At 38.6% G+C, this 22759-nt stretch overlaps 1 long non-coding RNA gene across 3 annotated transcripts; it reads right to left on the bottom strand.

The window, feature by feature from the left end:
- Positions 1–969: 969 nt before the first annotated feature.
- On the bottom strand, positions 970–21977 carry LOC144304520 (uncharacterized). Of its 3 annotated transcripts, none has more exons than XR_013371472.1 (6): positions 20581–21977; positions 20186–20271; positions 6588–6844; positions 4254–4315; positions 2524–2595; positions 970–1720 (listed from the first exon to the last, which is right to left on the bottom strand). It is a non-coding gene; the product is annotated as an uncharacterized LOC144304520 (long non-coding RNA). The 3 variants fall into 3 exon arrangements; XR_013371471.1 differs by lacking the exon at positions 970–1720 and adding an exon at positions 1864–2380; XR_013371473.1 differs by lacking the exons at positions 970–1720; positions 6588–6844 and adding an exon at positions 1864–2380 and having other exon boundaries at positions 20581–21976.
- Between the last annotated feature and the right edge of the window lie 782 nt (positions 21978–22759).

The raw sequence follows: 22759 nt of genomic DNA, 5'->3' as shown, positions 1-22759 counted from the left end.
ATACCAACGAGTAATGTGGCTCCATAGTAAGGGTAGGAAACATGGGATGTGACGTGGGCAGGACCGCTGGAAGCCCCCCTCCTTCCAGGCACAATCGGGTTACCCTGCCCGGGCCTGAGGGGGGCCACGCTCAAGGCAGGAAGCCCGGCCCAGTTTCCAGTCAAGTCAGCAAGGACACTGCCACTTCCTGGGACCTACAGGGGCACTTCCAGGGGTCTTCACCATTTCTTCCTCCTCCCACCTGCAGGGTGCACCCTGTGGGGGCAACTCGTTTCCTTTCAAAGGCAAAGTCCCATTGCAAAGTCCTGACTATCCTATACTAAGTTGCGTCAGACAGCAAGCCTTGCTTCTCATAGGGTTTCTTCAAAAAATAAAAAATAAAAAAAGCGATTTTTTTTGTAGTGAGTATTGCCAGATTTGGCAAGTAAAAATGCAAGATGTCCAGTTAAATCTGAATTTCAGCTAAACAACAAGTCATTTGCGCTCTGCGGATGCCCCGTGCGCTACCTGGGAACCTGGGTTTTAGTGTTTCCTTGACCCTAATGATGTGAAATCAGGTCTTACTGAACAGATTTTCCTCCAGGGTCTCTGTTTCGTTGGGTTTTGCTCTGCTCCCTGTGGGTCTGGGGGTGGGGGGGGGTGAGGGCGACCAGGTGGAGGGGTCCCCCCTCTGCGCCTGCCTTGCAGGGTGGGCGCTCCGGGGCCTGGCGGGGCCCCCGGAGCGAGGGGGCGGGAGGGGGGGGGGGGCGAGGCCTGCGGGGGAGGCCTGCGGGGGGCTGTGGGGGGGGCTCGGCTCCGGCTCGGCTCCCGCTCGGCTCCCGCTCGGGCTGGGGCTGGGGCTGGGCTGGGGCTCGGGCTGGGGCTCGGGCTGGGGCTCGGGCTGGGGCTCGGGCTGGGGCGGGAGGCGCCAGGCCCTTCCCCGCCGGCCGCGCCGCCCCGCCGCGCCCCAGCCCCGCGCGGCTTCCCCTCATTTGTTGCATTGTTTGCATTAATATGAATATCTTGTTCTGTTTGTTTTGTCTCCTGGGAGCCAATAAAGCTGTGAGTTTTTTCTTTACACCAAATGCAGCTCTACGGGCGATCAATCAATGGGTAGTCTTCGGATAATCTGTGAGAGTGAGAAATCTAATAAAGCTAGCGACTAAAAAAGGAAAACAATCTACTTTCCTCTTAGGTTAGCTGCGTCAGGATGAGTGTGTTGCACTTGCGCTGCTCGAGGTGGGTCTAACTCTGGTTCTTCGGGGGCTTGCTTTGTTCTTGTGTTTTGAGCAAGTGGATTAGGATGGCCAGTGGGGGGGGGGGGGGGAGGATTGGGGCCTCCTAACGGCTTCCGAGGAGTGGTCGGTTCTTGCAAGAAGAGGAAAGAAGGTACTTTCTGATGTCCCAGGAAAGAAAAAGAAGAAGAAGAAGAAAAGAAGAAGAAGAAGAAGAACCCATGCGAGAGATGGAGGCTCCCATGAAGGCACTTGGGCGAGGAGGCCTTCCTCGGTGTTCCACGCAGACAGGAAATGTACATTAATGACGAAGGGAACCAAGGGCTGGTAACAAATCAAGTCACTATTAGTGGCCCTGGCCCCGCGGCTTGCTCCCTCCGGTGGACGCCAGCTCCCCAGGTGCAGCCTCGGAAGTGCCCTCTGCGATCCCGAGCCTCGCGGTGAACAGAGAGATCCGGCGCCTCGGCTGCTGCAGCTCTCCTCACCGCACAATGCAACCTAAATCGCTTATAAACAGATCAAAATAACAATCTGAATTATCTAACATTAACAGCTGAACTGAAGAGCCCAGGATTATGTGATGAATTGTTAAATTGCAGTAGCATTGTTTTGGATTGCTAATTAAAAAAAAATAAGCAAACCCCATGACTCTAGATATGACAACTGAAAATACCCACAAATTATTTAATAAATGAAGCGTCTAACAACTTTAACACTTCCTGGTCGCCTTGTTAATAAATGTAATTTGAGGTAGATTTTAAAAATCTTCAATCTAAACAGTGAATTCATTACGCGCCATTCAGATCTCTGGATGCCTATGGACTTCTTGGAATTAGGTGTTAAATAGACAAAAGTGAACCAAACTGCCTTTAAAAGCACAGCATGACCATGTAATTCTTTTTCCAGTTTGTGGTAAAAAATGATGAAACTTCTTTCCAAGTAGCTATCACCCAGATTTAGTGTGAAAAGTAGTGTAATTGTAATTCACGCCATCAGGGTCTATCGCTGATAGACGATCAGCTGTTCTGTAGTGGGGAGAGGCTTTCTTTTCAAATAGGAAAGCTGCCAAGTGCTCTGCGATACCTCCAGCAAGCTTATCGGATTGAGTTCAGAGCCAAAACAGCAGCTGCACACATATGCAAATTGGCAATTAATAGTATAACATTCTGCAAAAAAAAAAAAAATGTTTAAAAAAATTTTAAAGAAAATAGAAAGAAGCTACCTGAACATTAACCTCCCGGTAACTGGGACTTCCAGGATGAATGACTAAGGATTAATTACCCTCTGGAGAGGACTTGCTCTTTATTACCTTCTCTCCTGCAGATCAAGTCTTTGTTGTCTTGCTGAGTTTTGTCTGTTCCATGGAACACAGCAATGGACTCTACAGGAAGAAGTTTAAAAATAACTAAAAAACCCTTATATTCTGATCCCAGAAAAGGGGGAAAATTAAGTCCCTTCCATTGATCATGCTTTCTCATACACAGAGATCACAAAGCCAGAGCTTTAGCATCCTCGTGGCAAAGACATTTTGTTCTGGATGTCATCATCTCCTTCCACTCCAGCTTGCAGTAGGAACAAGCTTCACGTCCTGGGGGGGGGGGGGGGCTGCCTGTCTCGGTCTTGATTTCTATCTCTTCCGCCCATTGACAGAAATGCCGTTTCTGGGCTTCACGCAGCAGTAGCAGAAATCCAGCAAGATTTATGATTTATGTTGCCCAGCACGTATAAACACAACATTCTCAAACGTTTAAAGAAAAAAAAAATCATATGGATTTGTTACATGTCTTGACATCCTGGTCCCCCACCTCCACCCCACCCCAGTTCTCACACATACACACAAGTACACAAGTACACTGTTTTCCCTGATACAGTCATGGAATAGCTGTGGCCGGAATTAAGTTGACAACCCAAGGCCTAAGAAGGACCTGGCATTTTCACAGCAGGCTTTCTCCAGGGCTTGGAGTCTTCCTCTCCCTCTAGCATGGGGGTGGGGTGACTAGTAAATGTTTCAGATAATCTGTGAATTCTTAATAGTCCTAGTTCCAGGGGGGAAGATCTGTCTATTCCTGGGATGTGGCAGGTTTTGGAAACCTTGCTTTTGGGGGGTTTTACAGATATTGCCAAGTTCCAGAAGTTTGAAATTTGGGTGAGGATCCTGATTCCCTTCCATGGGTGAAAGTGAAGGAGGTTTTATTTTGCTTTATTATTCTCGAGATGTTCTGGGGTGAGACTGCATAGGTCCTAGCTGTAACATGGACCATAAATGCAGAGCTGTGACCATTACCGCTGCCTTTTTCTCCTTTTATCACCTACGCTTCTGATGTTATCACTCTCAGGTCTATTACAAGTCAAGTGTGCCTTTATTTTAAACACATTCTTTGTGTTAGACCCTAGGGACACAAATTTGGGCTTAACATCCCCCTTGAAAGCAATACTTTCAATGCGAATATGAGCTTTGATACGCGAATACCAAAATGTCTATAGAAAATTCACCCACGTAGAATGTAAAGATATTTGTTTATATTTCTTGGATAAGAAGATTTTTGATAACTGTCAAGTAAACATCCAATCCCATGTTGGGTGCAAAAAATTTTGAGCTCCTAATAAAAAGGATATTTTTTTTTTCCCACTGAGTGACCAACTCTGGGTCAGTAGATTGCACTTGCTAAGTATGTATGATTAACAGAACTTTTTTGGTCTGATTCCAAAAGAGGTAGCCTATGTCCTGAAGATTTACGGTATGGGAGAAAAAATCGTCAGGCCTGTATTCTTTTCATAAGTAAGGTATTCTTTTCCTTGACTTGTGATCCAATTTGAAAGCATTGTTAGGCTTTTCTATTTTCTTTTGACAAAATGAAAAGTGGTTTAAAATGATATAGCAAGTCAACTGAAAAGTTGCTTTTGAATAAAACAGAAAAATGGGAATGCCAACTTTCTTTCCTTCTCTATAACTTCATTAACATGGTTGTATAGACATTTGCATGTAAAATGTAGTTAACAAAAATTACACAGAAGTAAATTTAGTCCTTTAGTGCCTACCTCTATGGTAAAATCAGACCATTTGGCATAGTTTGAAGTCTTCCAAGAAGCCTGGTTTCCACCTGGAAAATAAATTACTAAATTTGAATGTGTTACTTATACTATGGTGAGTTGTCTATCTGTTAACATTTTATTTTAGTGCATATACTAGAAGTTGTATTTAGAGTTTTCTAAAAATGTCATCTGTCAAGGTAGAGAATTATAATAATATAATTATATCCAGGAAAGGTGTTCTGACTTTAGATTATTTTGATGCTGTCACAAATATGATGCATTTTTCAAAATTCAGAATGCCACAAGTTCATATGTTACATTGTCAGATTTTGAGATTAATTTAGATTAGTTTTAACTGTTATAACCATAGTTTATTTTCTTTGCATTTATTAATACATAGATGATGTTTATTCAGGGGTTCAATGTAACATATATACACTATTGGAATACCTAGCTGTACTTTGTTCCATCTGTAAATGGAACTTCATCTCAAAAATTTCTAATATAGCATATTTATCAAATCATTGTTATAGTCTCAATTCAATATGTTCTGTTTTAAATCATAAAGTTTGTACTATTATAAAAACTTCTGATTAATCAAAGATTCTCTGTCATATGACACAAAGTATCATAATGCAGTGATTGGTGAGATGTCATGGACAGTGAAGACAGCACTGGATTAATTTATCTGGATAGAAACTATGTTTTATAATGCTGCAGGTGTACACAATGGGAACAGATGAAGATGTGGGGCCTCGGCTCAGTAAAAACTCATTACCACAGCTAGTGACGGGGGAAACGATGTGCCGTATTGAAATGTGTTTGTAAGTTTTTCTTCATCCGAAAGGAGGGTACATTAATGTACTAAAAGAAGCAATATTTCTTTCTGAAGAGTACATTTTCTAAGTTGAGTAAACAACCAGAACAGGCATAGCTGTGGAACTATATATTCTCCAGACCAAAGACTTTGTAGTTCGGTCCAATGTCCCCAAATGTGTCTAATACCTAAGCCATTTTCACAATAATTATGATTTTATGTCTGTCATTTTTTTATTCTGAAGTGCTTCGTGAATCCAGGTGAAAATAATAGATACCACCTTCTGTGGGACTGAAAAGAAGAAAAATCTTGATTCCTACTTAAAGATGCCATATTTGAACAATATGATGTTAAAATACTTTGTTTAATATTTTAATAGCACAGGGCATTTGCTTTGGAGAATGTATCTGGAGGACCCAGGACTACTTCTAGATAGTAAACTGAATGAGGAGCCTTTACTTAAGATGGTAAAAGAGTAATATTTTTAGAAATAGGCATGGCTTTAATAGTCGAAGCAGTGCTGGTGATTGTGAGGGTCATTATTATCTTTATTCACCGACGAGGAAAATGAGGCTAAGTTTAAGTCACATAACTGGTAACGGATGAGCCCCTAAGGCCGTGGAACTAGCCCTTGCTCTTCTGTGAGGCACTTCCATTCTGGCATCTGAAGGGTAGAGGGATGGGAAGTTAGGAAACCATCTCTGCCCCCGTAAAATTCCATTTTTCCTTTACTCGATCCAAAAGACTCAATGAAGTAGTCCAAGAATTTAGCAGTGTAATCGAGGTCCATTTGATTAGGAAGTCTTTATATGCCTAGAAACAGGATTGCTTTGGCACAGGCATAAAGACTCAGGCGATCTACACATCCATCCTCAAATTTAGCAATTCGAAGCAGTTAGCTACACGGACAGTTTTGTATGCATTGCTAAATGCAGACACAAAAACTGCATTTGCAAAAAGAGGAAACCCAGTTAAACTAGGTTGCAAATTTGGCCCTAATTTAGCGTAGCATTTGTGATACATATAGGTTAGAGTGACATTTATATAATGGTGTGAAATATGAGAAACTTCCAATGCTAGACACAAAGACTTTTTAAAATTGCTTTTGCCTACTTTGGTTAGTTTAAGAAACAGGAGGAAGAATTTGGTTTTTCAAGTGATGGGAAGCCTTTAAGGATGTTGGAACACTGTTCAGTCCCCTGGGGTTTTGCCTGCTGTACAATTTTAAATGTCTTTTAGCGAAAAAATTGGCCAACAAGGGAAACATAGAGATGAAATCTCTTTTTTTCTTATCTGGGAAGTGAGAAGCTATAGGTGGGTAACGTGATCCAATTGTGACTGTCAGATAAATGGTCAGCTTGGGGGCCAGAAGGCCACAGCTATTCCTTCTAGCCAATAGGACTATTGAACCAGAGTAACTGTTCTGATGCTAGAACTGACTCTGGAGGTTTTGTCCTTATGCTCAGTTGTAGATGGAGATTTCAGCTTAAGAAACCTAGCCAGAAATGAGACTAGATACATACACAATGTTTTGTGAAGTGCTGCAGTCATGGTACCTGAAGCTACTTCCATTTCACCAGGGAAGACCACTGGAGGGCAGTGTTTTCTCCTTTGGGAACAGCACCTGGTTTCCGATGGAGTACGCACTGATAAATTCAAAGGCGTCTGGCTCACGGAAGATGAGTTGCTCTTCTCATTCAGGCTGTGCTGGGAACTGACCCTCCTGCTTGCATGTCATTCAGGTTGCCGCTTCTCACGCTGCCCGCCAGAGTAGTCAGATCTACAACCAGATCCTAAAATAGTATCCTGTTCAATATTTGCTACTTGGGGGGTCTTTAATAACAATTTTATATTAATTAACCATGCGAAGACTATGCAAAGTTTGTGCTACTAACTCAAATGGCAAATGAAAGGATACATGAGCAAGAATGGGTAGTTTTAACTAGCTGCTAAATGCTTCACAGTTTTAACATTTCACTAGGTTTATATTAATTTTATTTTTAATACAATATGTATGCATACGTTTATCACCAAATCAACAAGTTGGCATTTTCTAGAAATAAAAAATGACGAATTTTCCCTAGAGTTTATTTACTATATTCTGTGGCATGATTTGTTCCCTAGGGAAAGTCTATGGGAAAATATTTAGAAATTTTTTATTAAAAAAATGATCTGTTGCTGAGTATTAAATTTTATAACTGTACTTATTTGTGTTCCCGTTAATTAAAAAATGAGGCTGCATTACATATTAAATTTAGGGAGGAGCCATTTAATCTTTACTTAAAGGTGCATAATGCTAATTGAATTCTTTTAATTATTATAGTTATTTATTTTATTTTTTTAAAGATTATATTTATTTATTCATGAAAGACACAGAGAGAGAGAGAGGCAGGGGGAGAAGCAGGCTCCATGCAGGGAGCCTGACGCGGGACTGGATCCTGGGTCTCCAGGATCAGGCCCTGGGCTGAAGGCAGTGCTAAACCTCTGGGCCACCCGGGCTGCCCTATTTATTTCATTTTAAAAAATGAAAATATTGCCTATTTTAACTCTGTGATTTTGTCTAACAAAAAATCGTGATATTTTTATAAAATCGCCATATAATTTTATTCTCATGATTTACTTGGTACATTTTTTCATTGAAATGCTGACAAACTGACCTGGGCTTACGCCTAAACACAGTGACCCAAAGCAACCAGTCACTTGAGAAAAGACATAAATTTCAATGTCTGCATCATAAACACTTGTTTAAAGTATTTTATTTAAGATTTTATTTTTTTAAGTAATCTCAAACCTACATTCCTTAGATCAAGAGTCACTGCCTTTACCGCCTGAGCCAACCAGGTGCTCCAGGTTTGTATTTTTATAACATTATTGCTGAGTATAAAACTAATGTGTTTATTGTGAAAATTATGGCAATAATGTAAGAAAAATCGCCCATAGCCCAACTAGTTAGAGATAGTCATTGTCAATATTTTTAAGTATATCATTACAGTGTATTTTTCTGTGCAGTAATTAAAAATAATTAGAATACATGGCATCTTATTTGTAAGCTATACTTTTTTACTTAAAATAAATCACAAATATTTTCCCATGTCATTAAATGTTTGTTACCAAAATTATTTTGTATAACTATATAGTACACCATAGTTTACCTAAGAAGTTCTCTAACTATATATTTAGTGGTTTCTAATTTTCCTACATTATAAACAATGCTACGATGAACATCTCTGTAGACAATACTTGCATACATCTACAATTATATCCTCCATACTAATTCCCAAAAGGGGAATTTCAGGGTCACGAAATTTTTTCAGAAGCTTTAATACATAAGGCCTAAATATCTTCCAGAATGGAAGGGTATGAAGGTGTCTATTTATCTGTATGTTACCAGGTTTTTAATCTACTGTGATGCTTTAAAAACATCTTTGTTCTAGTTTTTACTTTGGCTCAAAGATTTTTAATATATTTTAGGTTTATTTGCTATTTATATTGTTTCTTAGTGGCTTGCTTTTTTTCTCTACATCATTCATTTTTTTCTCTGGAGATGTTTTTATTTTTAATTAATTTCTGAGAGTTTTTTATATAATAAGCATAATAACGCTGTGCCATACATTTTATTTATCCAAGGTAATATTGTGTCATTAACTTTTCCATTTTTTAAAAAAAAATTTTAAGTAAACTCTACACCCAGTGTAGAGGTCAAGAGTCACATGCTCCACAGACTGAGCCAGCTAGATGTCCTGATTTTTTTCATCTTTAAATGATCAATTTCTCAAAAGTTTTCATTAAACTCTCTGCCCATGCTTGTGGATTTAGAAAATACTCCTTATGAAGATTATATATTCCATTTATATTTGCTGCTACATATTTGATAACTCTGGTTTGGTTTGTTTTTTGTTTTGATTTCATGCACTTAATGCTTTAAGCAAACTGCACTTTATTTTGTCTTATCATATGAGGTGATGATTTGATCATTTCTTTCCGGTTGTTCAGCAACTGTCCCTGAATATTTGTTGAATGATATACTTCTTTCCTAAGGACTTAAAAAGATTTCAAATCAAGCTGAAAGAATTTATGTTCCAGAGTCTACTCCCAAGATTAATTTCTGCTCCTCTGATTTCTCTATTCTTCTACCTTTATCACAATACTTTGATTATATATTCTTACATCTGATATTGCAAGTGTCTCTTCAGTATTCTCCCCCCAAAAGTAGTCTTTGTTATTCTTGCTTACTTATTCTTTATACATTTCAGAATTACTTTATCAAGTTACAAAAATCAGTTGCGAGCATATGTTTTCTTATGGAAAAATGCCCAAGATACATTAAGTGGAAAAAGCAAGTTGTAGAACAGTATAGATGATATTATCCCTCCTGTATTTAAAGTCAGCAAAAGCATAGACGTGTATAGCAGTGCCCATGCATATGTAGATATGTGCCTTATAGACACATAAAAAATTTCTGAAAGAATAAACAAAAAGAATTCTTGACAATAGTTACCCTTGGGGTGTGGGAATGAACATTGTGGGGAAGAGGAACTTTTCCTTTTTACTACAAAGTAGTCCTTTTAGGCAGTTTGGAATTAAAAACTCACCTGAAGTTCTAAACAGAATTGCATTATTATTATTTTTTAAGATTATATTTATCTACTTGAGAGAGAGAGCACAAGCTGGGGGGAGAGGCAGAGGGAGAGGGAGAAGCAGACTCCCCACTGAGCAGGGAGCCCGACGAGGGGCTGCATCCCAGGGCCTCAGGACTATGACTGGAGCCGAAGGCAGAAACTCAACCAACTGAGCCACCCGGGCGCCCCAGAATTGCATTCAACTTATAAATGATTAATCGGTACACTTTTATATAATATTGTCATTATCCCACATAGGAACTGTTTGTAAAAATTTCTGTGTCCCTCAGGTAAGTTTTTTAATTGTTCTCAGATGGATCCTACACAAGCTCTGTGGTTTATTATACCTTGATTTTTTTTAAAGATTTTATTTGTTTATTCATGAGAGACAGAGAGAGAGGCAGAGACACAGGCAGAGGGAGAAGCAGGCTCCATGAAGGGAGCCTGATGTGGGACTCGATCCTGGAACCCTGGGATCATGCCCTGAGCCAAAGGTAGATGCTCAACCCCTGAGCCACCGAGAGTCCCTACCTTGATTTTATATACCTATACATACCTAATTATATATCTGTATCTATAGATTGATATACAGAAATATAAATATACAATATCATAAATATATATTACATAACTGTGATTGTTTGTAAAGTTAATTTGTCTCATTGAAGACTATTTCTTGTTTTTTTTTTCTTTAAATAATTGATTTCTTTAGTTTTCTTAACTTGAACTTTAAAAATAATCCTAAAATAATTGGTCAGCTCAATTTGTCCATTTAAGTTTGGGCTAAAGTGGTTGGTTTATGTACAAATACTCTGATTTTACTCAATGTAATTGTTTTTATTTATATGCTTTTTTTTTTAATCATGTAAACATGGCTTAAGAAAATTGCAATTATGAGGAATATTCTAAAGTATAAATGACTGCAGAATACAATACCTGTCATTTTTTGAAATGAAATGCAAAGGAGTAATGAACAAAAATAATTATTAGTATAGATAGGATTTCCATGAATAATTTATGAGGACCTAGACAAGGAAGAAATAAGAGATATGACCTATTTTGAATCCTGTAGACTTTTTTCCATATTTGTATTAGAAGATACTGCCATTTTAAATATTTTTTTCTCTTTAAAAAGGAAGGTGTTTTATTGCTCTTATTCCTGACTATAAATATATAATATTCTCATTGTAAGAAGCATTCAAATATTATAGAAAAAAAGAGACTTCCTTATGTGAATTCAGCTACAAACCTATCATCCAGAAAAAAATACTATTATTAGTATTTTGCCTGGGATGCCTGGGTGGCTCAGCAGTTGAGCATCTGCCTTCAGCTCGGGACATGATCCCAGAGTTTCGGGATCGAGTCCCACATCCCCGGGCTCCCCTCGAGGAGCCTGCTTCTCCCTCTGCCTGTGTCTCTGCCTCTCTCCGTGTGTCTCTCATGAATAAATAAATAAAATCTTAAAAAAAAATAGTATTTTGCCTATTCTTCAAGAATTACTTTTATTCATATATATTTCATATATTTATAAAATGAGACCATACTGTACTGTGCATATTGTTTAATAGCTCCTTTTTTTCTTGTAATGTATAATTACTGCTGCCGTTTAATTGTCCATAAATGCAGATCTTCATAATTCTTAATGGCTGCCATTAAAATGTATATTTTATCTCATGGTGTTTCACAATTTGATCAGTCTTCCATCGATTAACACTTAGGCACTTTCCAATATTTTACAACGAATATTCTAAAAACATCTTTTCACATTTGACACATAATTTCCTTAAGAAGTGGAAATGCTAGATCAACAAGTCTGCACAATTTTAAGACTTTTGATGCATACAGCCAAACTGGCCCCCAAAATGTCATAGTGATCTTGCTTTCAAGCCTTTCTGTTATTGAATGTTGTGACATATTTTTTAAATCTTTTATAATCTGATAGGTGACAAATGGTTTTTCATTGTTCTTTTAATTTCCAGAATTTGATTACAAAGGAGACTTATTGTGTTTCACATGTTTATGATCTATTGTTATTTCCATATTTGTTTGTGAGTTAGCTATTCTATCCTTTCCAGGTTTTCTTCTGGAGCATATATTGTATTGTTATTGACTTGTAAATGGCTCCTTTAAGATTAAGAAGATTAATCCTTTGTTATATCCACATATTTCAGTATATCATTAGTCTTTTTACCTTCTTTGCGTCATTTTTGGCATATAAACTCTTTATGTGATCAAATTTGCAAATTATTATTTCATTTAATATCTTTGGTATCATTCTTAGACATTCTGTATGACAAGATTAGTAAGAAAAGATTCTCATATGTTTTATTCCAACTGTATTTATGTTTTCATATTTTGCAGTTACATCTTTAACTCATTTAGATTTTCTTTTTTAAGATAGAGCTCTAACCATATTTTTTCCAAATGATTAATGTTACCACAGTTTTGAGCAACCAATAATTTTCCCACTGTTTTTTAAAAAAATATTTTATTTATTACCTTGACAGAGGGAGAGAGAGCACAAGCAAGGGGAGCTGCAGAGAGAGAGGAAGAAGCAGGCTCCCCACTAAGCAGGGAGGCCAATGTGGGGCTTAATCCCAGGACCCTGGATTCATGGTGTGAGATGAGGGCAGACACTTAGCTTATTGAGCCATCCAGGCACCCCTCTAACTTCTTAGATATATTGTAATCTAGTTGTTCCAGATTTTATTTTTATCTTCAGTTTCATTTATCTGTATTAGCATGATCTGTATTCATGAGATTCTGAGAATATTGTTCAGGTTTTGCAACAATAGTGCTGTGTAACAAACACTCCCCCAAATCTCAATGGTCTACAACAACAAACATTTATTTCTTTTTCATGGGTCTTTGGGTTAACTGTGACATTCCAGAATTCTGCTAGATGTGGACTTTGCTACAGGCTTCTGGTCAGCCTTATGACTATTTCACATGCCTCTTTTGTTAGTGCATATTCTTCTCATGATAAATGGCAAGAGCTCAAGAAGGCTGGCAAAATTTTGGCCATACTCCTTAAATCTCAACTCAGCGTATTCTCTTTTCCATCCACACTCCATTGCTCAGTCCAAGCCCTAGGTGAATGGCAAAGGAAAATATATTGCCTTCCCAGGAAAGGCATGTTAAGGACTTGGAGAAAATGAAAACTTATAAACAAAAAATACTAAATACCTCACTGAGCTAGTTATATTTTTAAAACTCCAGGTTTTTCACTGTTAAATGTGTCAATTGTGAAGATTCAATAATATAAATCATAAATTACTGGCATCTAGTAATTCAATAAATGTGTACCTGCTTCCTCACCATACACTATAGCTTTCAATATACCTTAATATGTAAAAAGGCAGATTACCTCCTACACCGTCACTCTTTTTTTTTTTTTTTTTAAGATTTTATTTATTTATTCTCATGAGAGACACAGAGAGGCAGAGACACAAGCAGAGGGAGTAGTAGGCTCCTCGCAGGGAGTCTGAATCAGGATTCCATCCCAGGACCCTGGGATCACAACCTGAGGCAGAGGCAGATGCTCAATCACTGAGCCATCCAAGTGATTCTGTCACTCACTCTTTCTTTCTTTCTTTCTTTCCTTTCTTTCTTTCTTTCTTTCTTTCTTTCTTTCTTTCTTTTTTTTTTTTTTTTTTAAGATTTTTATTTATTTATTCATAGAGACACAGGCAGAGACACAGGCAGAGGGAGAAGCAGGCTCCATGTAGGGAGCCGGATGTGGGACTTGATCCTGGGCCTTCAGTATCACACCCCAGGCTGCAGGCGGTGGTAAACCGCCGCGCCACAGGGGCTACCCTCTGTCACTCTTTTTTAACAGCATTTTTCTAACTACATCATTTTTTCCAGGGAAATAAACAATCTTTTCATTCTATCACATGTGTTCAGATCATTAATAACTGAAAAAAAAATCTCAATCATACTACTTTTAGAATGATGAGCATTTGTTTCAAGGCCTTACCAAGAAGGGACTGAGGAATTACTCTTAAGACTCATAATAATCAACGTATTATCTGTTTATTAAAAAAAAGTCAAAGCAATACCGCACAAATTTTCAAATGATATTAAATTAATTATGGTGCTTGGTATCCTGGAAAAATAAATTATAATTCAACTTAGGATAATGATCATGTTTTTGAAAATGATACTCAAAGGAAGTGCAAGTTACATTCATAATCATTCAGTACAATATAGGATTGTAAAGAGTGTCAGGGCAAAAGGACAGAAGAGACAGACTTGAAGATTTATCTAAAAGTATAAATAGTCAATGTGGGAGAAAACAAACATGATTTTTATGATTTCCTAAATATTTTTAAACATGGAAGGGAAATTTTCTCCTCTGTATCATATGTTAATTACATTTTTGTTTGAAAATCATTTTCTGTTTGGGATCACATTTTTAAATTTACTTTCATTTTGTTTAAAGATTTTACTTTTTTTTATTCATGAGAGACACAGAGAGAGAAAGGCAGAGACATAGGCAGAGGGAGAAGAAGGCTCCATGCAGGAAGCCCGATGCAGGACTCGATCCCAGGACTCCAGGATCATGCTCTGGGCCAAAGGCAGATGCTCAACCGATGAGCCACCCAGGCGTCCTAGGATCACATTTTTTAAAAAGATGTATGTATTTATTTGAGAGAGAGAGCACATGAGCACGTGGGGGGAGAGGGAAGGGGCAGGACAGAGGGAGAGAGCATCTCAAGCAGACTCCCTGCTGAGCACCAGAGGCAGTGCTCATCACCTTGAGATCATGACCTGAGCACCAAAATCAAGAGTTAGAAGCTCAATCAAATGAGCCACCCTGGCACCTCTGGGATCACATCTGTAAAGGAAGTGACAAAACTGATGAGAACTCAAAGGACAGAAAAAAGCTAAAGAGATTTAATTTAAGTCCTTGAGAAAAGCTAAAGGGGTTGGCATTATTCAGTTGTAAAAGGTTAACATGTGACTTGGTTAGTATTCAAAGGCAAAATTTATTTTCAGAGAAAGGATGCTGAACAGGAGTCCTCTATGTCTAAATAAGAACATAATTTTTTTTTATTACAACAGTTTGATGTGACTTTTTTTAAAAAGATTATATTTTTAAATAACCTCTTTTTATTTTTAACTAACCCAATAAGGGCTGCAGCTCACAATCCCAGTATCAAAAGTTGTGTGCTCTACCTACTGAGCCAGCTAGGTGCTCCTCATGTGACTTTTATAAGGTAGCAGTGATTGTTAGATCAAGGAAACACTAAAGATAAATACCAAGAAAGATTTTTTTATTTCGTTTTCTAGAAAGAGAAATATTTTATTTTTTAAGTAAAAGACAATTACATTTTGGCTAAAACTGTCATTTGAAGGTAAGTGATAGACCAGATTAACCCTCCCAACCAGTGTAAGCCTATGAATTTTTCTTAAGTTGCCTAACACATTAATCTGTAGTATTCTTTAATAAATTAACTCAAATACTTATTATGTAGTTTAATCATAGCAATATACTGACATATTTATGCACATTTTGAACGTGAAACAATATAGCATAGTTGCCTAATTTACTTTTATTTCTTCTTAATAAATAGCAATAGATATATTAGAAATACATTCGGTTAGTTATGTTCTGTGGATCAATTTAGGCTATTATTCACAAGCATCCAACAAAATGTTGCCAAAACTATACCCATTTATCCTTGATTATAACATAGAAATTCAGAGTTTTAATTGTATTTTTAAGCGTTGCCTTAAGGCTTAATTTTAGAGTCATATATTTTAAGTTGTCCTCCAAAGACCCAGGTTTTAGAACTGAAATGCCCTTTTAAATGTTATCTGTTAGTGTTGTAAAACTGATTTTTTCAAAGAGGGCATCTTCAATGCATTTTAAAAGGGGTCTGTAACATAAAAACCAAGAAATTCTCTGTAAAAGGGCAATTGGGAGGAGCTGAGATATCCTTTGCTTTCAGTCTGATGAAGCACTGGCTGGTGTGTGTGTGTGTGATGAGAATTTTTAAGAAAGAGTAAATGTCGGTTTTCAAAAATATAGCGCAAACCTGTCAATTAATTTAGATCCAGTGATAAGAAATGTGTTTTGGTGAAAGCAAGAATGAGGTACAGTGCTCTTGTTTTTATTTAATCCCCTGCCAATGGTTCTAAGAAATACATGTGTGTATGTGTGTGTGTGTGTAAAACACATCAGTTTATTCCCAAGTCTCAGCTTAGTGAAGTAACCTATGTGTAAGGAAGCAGTGCATTTGAGTATTATAAATGGGTTAGTTAATCCTGCCTAATTTTTTATAAATATTCTTTTCAAACTACTGCTATTCTTAGGCCTGACTGCATTTTGGCCCAAGCAAAGGCCTATTTTCACTTTTCGATGGCTTACTCATCTTTACATGATTAAATAGCCTTCGCTGCTTGAAAGCTTTCCAGTTGGTTCCACTTTTTTAAAATTGCATTATTCCAACTATTGATACTTTCTTATTTGCATTATTAATACGCTGTCAGAGTGTATTGATGTCTGTGTTAGTTTTGAAAATCCCTTAAGGTTTTCTTTGCATTGGATCTAGACAGATCAACCCATTTGGAGAAGAATGTGATCAAAAGTGACAGCCTTGCTTCCTGGTCAGAGAATCACCAATGCAGGCACATATATGCACAAGTTGGAAATAAGGTAGGTAGGAAGTCTACTTCAATTTCAAAACTCAATTTGCTTTTATATCACTTCGTGTTTTATTCAAACATTTGTTCCTTTTTTTGTAAAACAAAAGGAAAATTGCATCCTTAGGACTCTGCTGTCAGGACTGACTATGATTTTAAGGGTGAGGATAGTGTTTATCCTGCCCTTGGAACTGACTGTCCACCACTGAGCAACACATGAGGCATCTCAGCATCATCTCAGCACTCGATACTATTTATCAGGTGGGTGAACTTGACAATGTAATATGATGGTATCAAAACTGGACCTTTGCAGAGTCATTGAACTTGGACATAGCCTTGCCTTTTTTAAAGCTACAGACATAGCTTTGCTGTTTTTAAAGCTACAGTTCAAGTGTTTAGTTGGCGTTTTCGTTCATTATAGTTGGCAATTTGGCAGTGTTCATCAAAATTTAATACACATGACCCAGTAATTCCAGTTCTTCGAATCTATCCTGTAAAATATCCAAACATACTCGCAAAGAATGGTATACAAGGCTACTCACCACATCATTGTTTTCAACAGAAATATTTGAAAGGAACTAAATGCCCATCATTGGCTGATAGTTAAATAAATTAAGGTACATCTATACTACACAACGGTTTCTAAAGAAGGAGGTAGGTCCATGCATTAGTGCATGGAGAGATCGCCGAGATGTACTGTTGAGAGTTTAAAAAAAAAAACTACAAAATTCTCCAAATAATTTATGTGATGTAAATGAATAAGCATATGTTCTGAAATGATAGGCACAACACTTTTAATATTATTTACCTCTGGGATACAGAGGTATGTTGATAAAATCATATGTTTCAAGGTTCTGATATGGGTTTTCAGTTTTTACTCTAAGGTATTGGTGTTGTGTTTTAATTTTTGAGAACAAGCATGCATTTATGAATTGGATAATTAAATAAACCTGTGAGCTTTCTAAAGAATACTTTTTAACACAGAGAAACTTTTTCCCTGGTAAACAATTGTTAAAGTATAAGGTAAAACATTTATAATTATTCTCCACTTCTCCATCATTTCTGCCATTCCGCTCTTCACACATCCCACCCATTACCAAGCTACAAAAAGCTAAAACCTCTTTAAAAACAGGAAAAGGGAAATAAAGATATGCCTAGAAAATGCCTCATTTAGATTATGTCCCTCTCTTTGTTCAGTGGCAAAAAAACAGACAAACAAACCAGAAAACCCCCAAGTTTCTATTTAACTCAGTGGATACTGTTCATACACATGGTATTGAAAGCACCAGAAAACCTGGCTTGTTGGTCTCTCTTGGTAAACTTCCAGGGAGATGCAGCTGATCATCTTTTTTTTTCAAGATTTTATTTATTTATTCATGAGAGACAGAGAGAGAGAGAGAGAGAGGCAGAGACACAAGCAGAGGGAGAAGCAGGCTCCATACAAGGAGCCCAAGGCAGGACTGGATGCCAGGACCCCAGGACCCCGCCCTGGGCTGAAGGCAGCGCTAAACTGCTGAGCCACCAGGGCTGCCCGCAGCTGGTCATTTCTATCAAAAGTCAGAGACAGAACACTTCTTAAACGCTTTTAAATGAGTAGATATATCCTATGTTAGCATTTTATCTGATTATCTTATTTTGAATAATATCAAACTGAGGTTAATGTTTTTCTTTCAGGACATGTTACATGGCTTTAATCTCACTAGAGATTAATATTTATTAATGTATGTTCTGTTGTGATATGTTGTTTCCTATTTCTTTGTCTACCTCACACATGACATTATTTATTTCTGAGACTAAACTTGTCCATGCCTTTGTAAACCAAATATTAGGAGCACCAAAGAGGGATGCCTGGCCAGCTCAGTCAGTAGAGCATGTGACTTCCGATCTTGGGGTCCTGCGTTTGAATCCCATGTTAGGGGTAGAGTTTACTTAAAAAAAAAAAAATTTTTTTTTAAAGATTTTATTTATTCTTTCATGAGAGAGAAAGAGGCAGAGACACAGGCAGAGGGAGAAGCAGGCTCCATGCAGGGAGCCAGATGCAGGACTTGATCCCAGGTCTCCAGGATCACACCCTGGGCGAAAGGCAGGCGTTAAACAAGTGAGCCACCTGGGCTGCCCCCCAAAAAACTTTTTTTAAAGAAGTACAAAAGCACTATTTAGCGCTAGTCACTTCTTTCTACTTTTACATATATTTGTATACAATCTAACACATAGTTATTAATTCATTTCTTTTCTATGTTAGCACATAAGAAATATTTTAAATAATGAATAGGGAGGAAAATTGCTTACATATAATGAGAAGTTGTTTCCAAAAAAGATAAATTTTTAAAATGCTACAAATGCTTACACGTAACTTGCTGTGTAAACTTTCATGTAGATGTCAGCTACAGATTTGATCTCCACTTTCCGAAACTCTGAATATTTAAACCATGTCTTGCATTTTCTCTGAAGCCTAACTTAATCTGAACAAATTTTGTTCTTGAAAAGAGGAAAATTTGTTTAAGATTGAGGCCCAAGGTTGTCTCATTTAACGCCATTTTGAGCTAATTTATAAGACTGTTAAGAAAATGGAGGCATCACATGTCCCATTATCCTCCACAGAATCTGATCTGGTCAGTGGAACTACTAATCAAATAATCATCTCATAAAATGTATTGCTACTTTCCAAATGAAAGAGCACTAAGCTAATAAGATGAAAAGAAATCTAATGATAGTCAAGCCCTTCTGCTCTTTTCAAATTCAGTAGTCATCCATCTTGCCAAGAAAGGAAAATTTTTAACTAAAGAAGTAGAAAATAGGGACGCCTGGGTGGCTCAGTGGTTGAGCAGCTGCCTTCGGCTCCGGTCCTCAGGTGGTGACCGACCCCGGGGTCCTGGGATGAAGTCCCATATCGGGCTCCCTTCGGGGAGCCTGCTTCTCCCTCTGCCTATGACTCTGCCTCTCTCTGTGTCTCTAGTGAATAAATAAGTAAAATCTTTAAAAAAAAAAGTAGAAAATAAAGCTACTTTCATATATTTTTCTATTATAGCATTCCAAGGAAAAAAAAAGAGGCAGGTAAAACCGTAAAGCAGGAAAACACAGCAGGAAATAATGCGGTGTTTTTATTTGTTTTTAGTCATTCACATTATTTTCTTTATTCTTTAAATATACTTTCCTTCTACAAGAGTTGTGTTTCTCAAGTCACTGACATTGCCGCAGACCAGGTAAGATGTGTTGATCTCGGTCAAAATGTGGAAAATCCTACCGAGGTCTTAACCATTGTTCAGGCTTTTGACCTCTCCTTACATTCTATTTTCTCACCTCCATTTTAATCAGTACTGCCATCATTAATTATAAGATGAGCAGAATAAATGATGTAGTGGGAGCTCAAACTCTTGTTTAAATGTAGTTCAAATTTTTAAATAGCTGATGGTCTAGTAGAAGAGACAAGATAAACCTGAAATGAATTGAGTGAAAATAAGCTAATATGGGTTATCTACTCTTGTTATGTATTTGTAGGTTTGCCTATTATATGGATAGTTATGTGCATCTATTGAATAGGTTCTTGCATGTGGGGACATATAGGGAACAGAGTGGTCAGTTGCTCTGAATTGGTGAGAGAAGGCTTCTAAGAGAAGGAGACTCCACATATCTTGACATGCAGATACTAATTCCATGCTTGGAGTCAACTTGAAGATAATGATACGAATGATAATGGACCAAAGGGCTACCTGAATTTTGTACTCTAACGATTGCAGTGTTGTCACAGGAATAATTGCTGTCTACGGGGACAACTAAATATATATATATATATATATATGTATTTATATTATTATGTACAATTATTATCGGCCTGTTTCAAAATAAAACACTTCCTTTGAGCTTCGTTTCAAGCTTGATTCTGATGAACTAGAAATAACTGGACGTATGAAGAAACCTTTCTTTCTGTTTTCCATCTCTGTACACGGAACAACAAACACACACAACAAAGAAACACAGTTTGACAACCAATTTTTATTCAGGACTATTTTGCACACACATTTAAAGAATATACATCGAAAGAAACGTCTGTGTTGTCAGCAAAATGGAAAATTTAAGTCACTTGACTAGAAACATAACCAGTCCTCATGTAACTTGCATTCAAAAAGAGCCGAGAGCAAGGCAAATGTATACCACGTACTGAAATCACCATTTATTTTTCCAACATTGAGGATTTTAGTAAGATCATACTCTTAAAAAATTAACAGACTAAAAAGATCGTATTTACCTGCATCTGCGTGGAGGTATAAACGAGACTATAAAACGAATTTCATCTATGTATTTTATAGCCTATGTTTCAATAGGCATTGAGCTCTAGTAAATCTGCTTTCTCTCATTCTTGTTGGGGGGAGTTGGGGCACCATTTTTTGTCCTGAGGGTGCTTCCTAGTACTTCAGAATCCAGATAATCTCGAAGATGTCATCCAACACAGCTTCCGCTCAAGATGCCTCACGTGTCTGTCATTGGGGGGCAACCTCAATCGCTGAACCACAAGACGTGGGGGGGGGGAAAGTCTTCTGAGTCACTTCTCAAACTCGGTCCATTTCTCCTTGGAGCGCCCTGACCGATGACACAGTCGTTGCCCAACTCTCTCGGTGAGGCGGACCCTCCGAGTGGTGAACCCAGCCCGGACGTGGTTTTCCTCGGGCAGGAGGGGCCGAGCGCCGCCGACCAGGCCGACTCGCGGCGCGTCCCGAGCAGGCTGCCAAGCGCCCTCCGGGTCGGGGGCGCGGCGGGTCGCGAAGGCCGCGGCCGCCGCCCGGAAGACGCCGCCGCCTGCCTGGGCCGGGCCCTCGGGCCCCCGGGGAGCTGGGCTGCTGGAGCCTGACAGGCAGCCCCTGCGTCAGCAGCCTGCCTCAAACTGACAAAAGCACGGAAGCTGTGGATCCGTCCCTCACCTTCCGCCCCTCGACCTCGCAAGCCGCCATATTAGCGTGATCACAGCAAAATACCAGCTTGTGTTTACAGTCGCAGGCCTCCTGACGGCGGACGGGCGCGCGTTCGCGGGCGCCCGCTCTGTGTGCACTGAATAGGATCACGATCCGGAGAGCTGAAAACGTAAACACAAGCTGGTATTATGGTGTGACTGGCGGTCTGTGGTTCTTTGTTTGAATACTTTAAAAATGGGCACCCTGGCAAGAACAAAAGAGGCAGAAAGCAGAGCTGCTCTTCAGCGGCTCGTCGCCGCTCGGCCCTCCTCAGGTAGGCCCCGAGCACCTGACCCCTCGGCCCGCGCCCCCGCAACCATTTGTTTTTGCTTAGTTGGCTCCACTTCAACCCAACAGTTTTGTTTTCAGATGCAGGCCGTGAGGACTGTGCCTTGGGTAAAAATTAAATTGTTTTCTGGGGATTTGCAAGCACTGGTACTTCTCCGGTTATTACTTGAATCAAAATCGTCCACGTGGCAAATTCATCGCGACGCTTGGTGCGGTTGGGGCGGGAGCCCACACGCCTCAGGTGGCCCTGCTGGAGTCTCGGCGGGTTAGCCGGGTTAGCCGTAGGTCCTTTGCCTCAATGAGGATTGGCATCAACACGACCCTATTAGACGGTCCGTCGACCTGCTGCTCTTGCTTGTGCCACGTTAGCCAGGGATTCGGAAGTGCAGAAGTTGACCTCGAGAGAGATGTAAAAGTGAAAACCCTAGAACTCTAAGCTCTATTTTAGCGTGACATCTGCGTGGGTAGTTGGCCCTTCAGCTTCCTCTGTAGACTTGGTCATTTTTCCACGTTAACACTTAATATGCTCCTTCGTTGGTTCTCCACTGTGGACTTTGATTCTGAAATAGACTTACTTGTGGGATAAAAAGAGGATCCTATCATTTCAAGAAGTAAATTGAGATACATGAAGCCAGAAGGTTGGGGGGAAAAGTCTTTCCTCAAAGAATGTCAGTCACCACAGCTCATGATACGATTGCCTTCGTGATAAAGTACATACTCTTGTTTTTTTAAAAAAAACAAAACAAAACTTTCTCCTTGGAATTAGGTATACCGTCACTACCAAATCCAGTAACTAAAGGAACAGTGGGTAGTTGGCATATCCCTTTTCTTAAATAAAAATCACAAATTGATTTTACACCTACTGAGGCAGCCATTCACCACTGTAAACTTATTTCTGACAACTGTTTCTCTTAGAATCCAATAAGTAATTGAAAAACAAAAGTAAATTTTCTCAATACAATCGAAAAGCAGTTAATGTAAAGACATAAACACACACGACTCATGGTTGTAGACAGTTTTGATGTAGACTGCAGTACTTAATAATGGACTAGGAGGGGTCTTAGCTTGGGATTTTTTAATGAAATGCCACTCAAATGGGAACAAGTGACTTCAGAAGTGTTGTCAGTCACTGTAGACTGAAAAGAAGTAATAAGAAATAGCTTTTAAGATATCAAATAATTTGCACTAAAA

The sequence above is a fragment of the Canis aureus genome, chromosome 34 (genome assembly GCF_053574225.1).
Source record: "Canis aureus isolate CA01 chromosome 34, VMU_Caureus_v.1.0, whole genome shotgun sequence".
Classification (NCBI taxonomy): Eukaryota; Metazoa; Chordata; class Mammalia; order Carnivora; family Canidae; genus Canis; species Canis aureus.
This window is presented reverse-complemented; position numbering and strand designations above follow the sequence as displayed.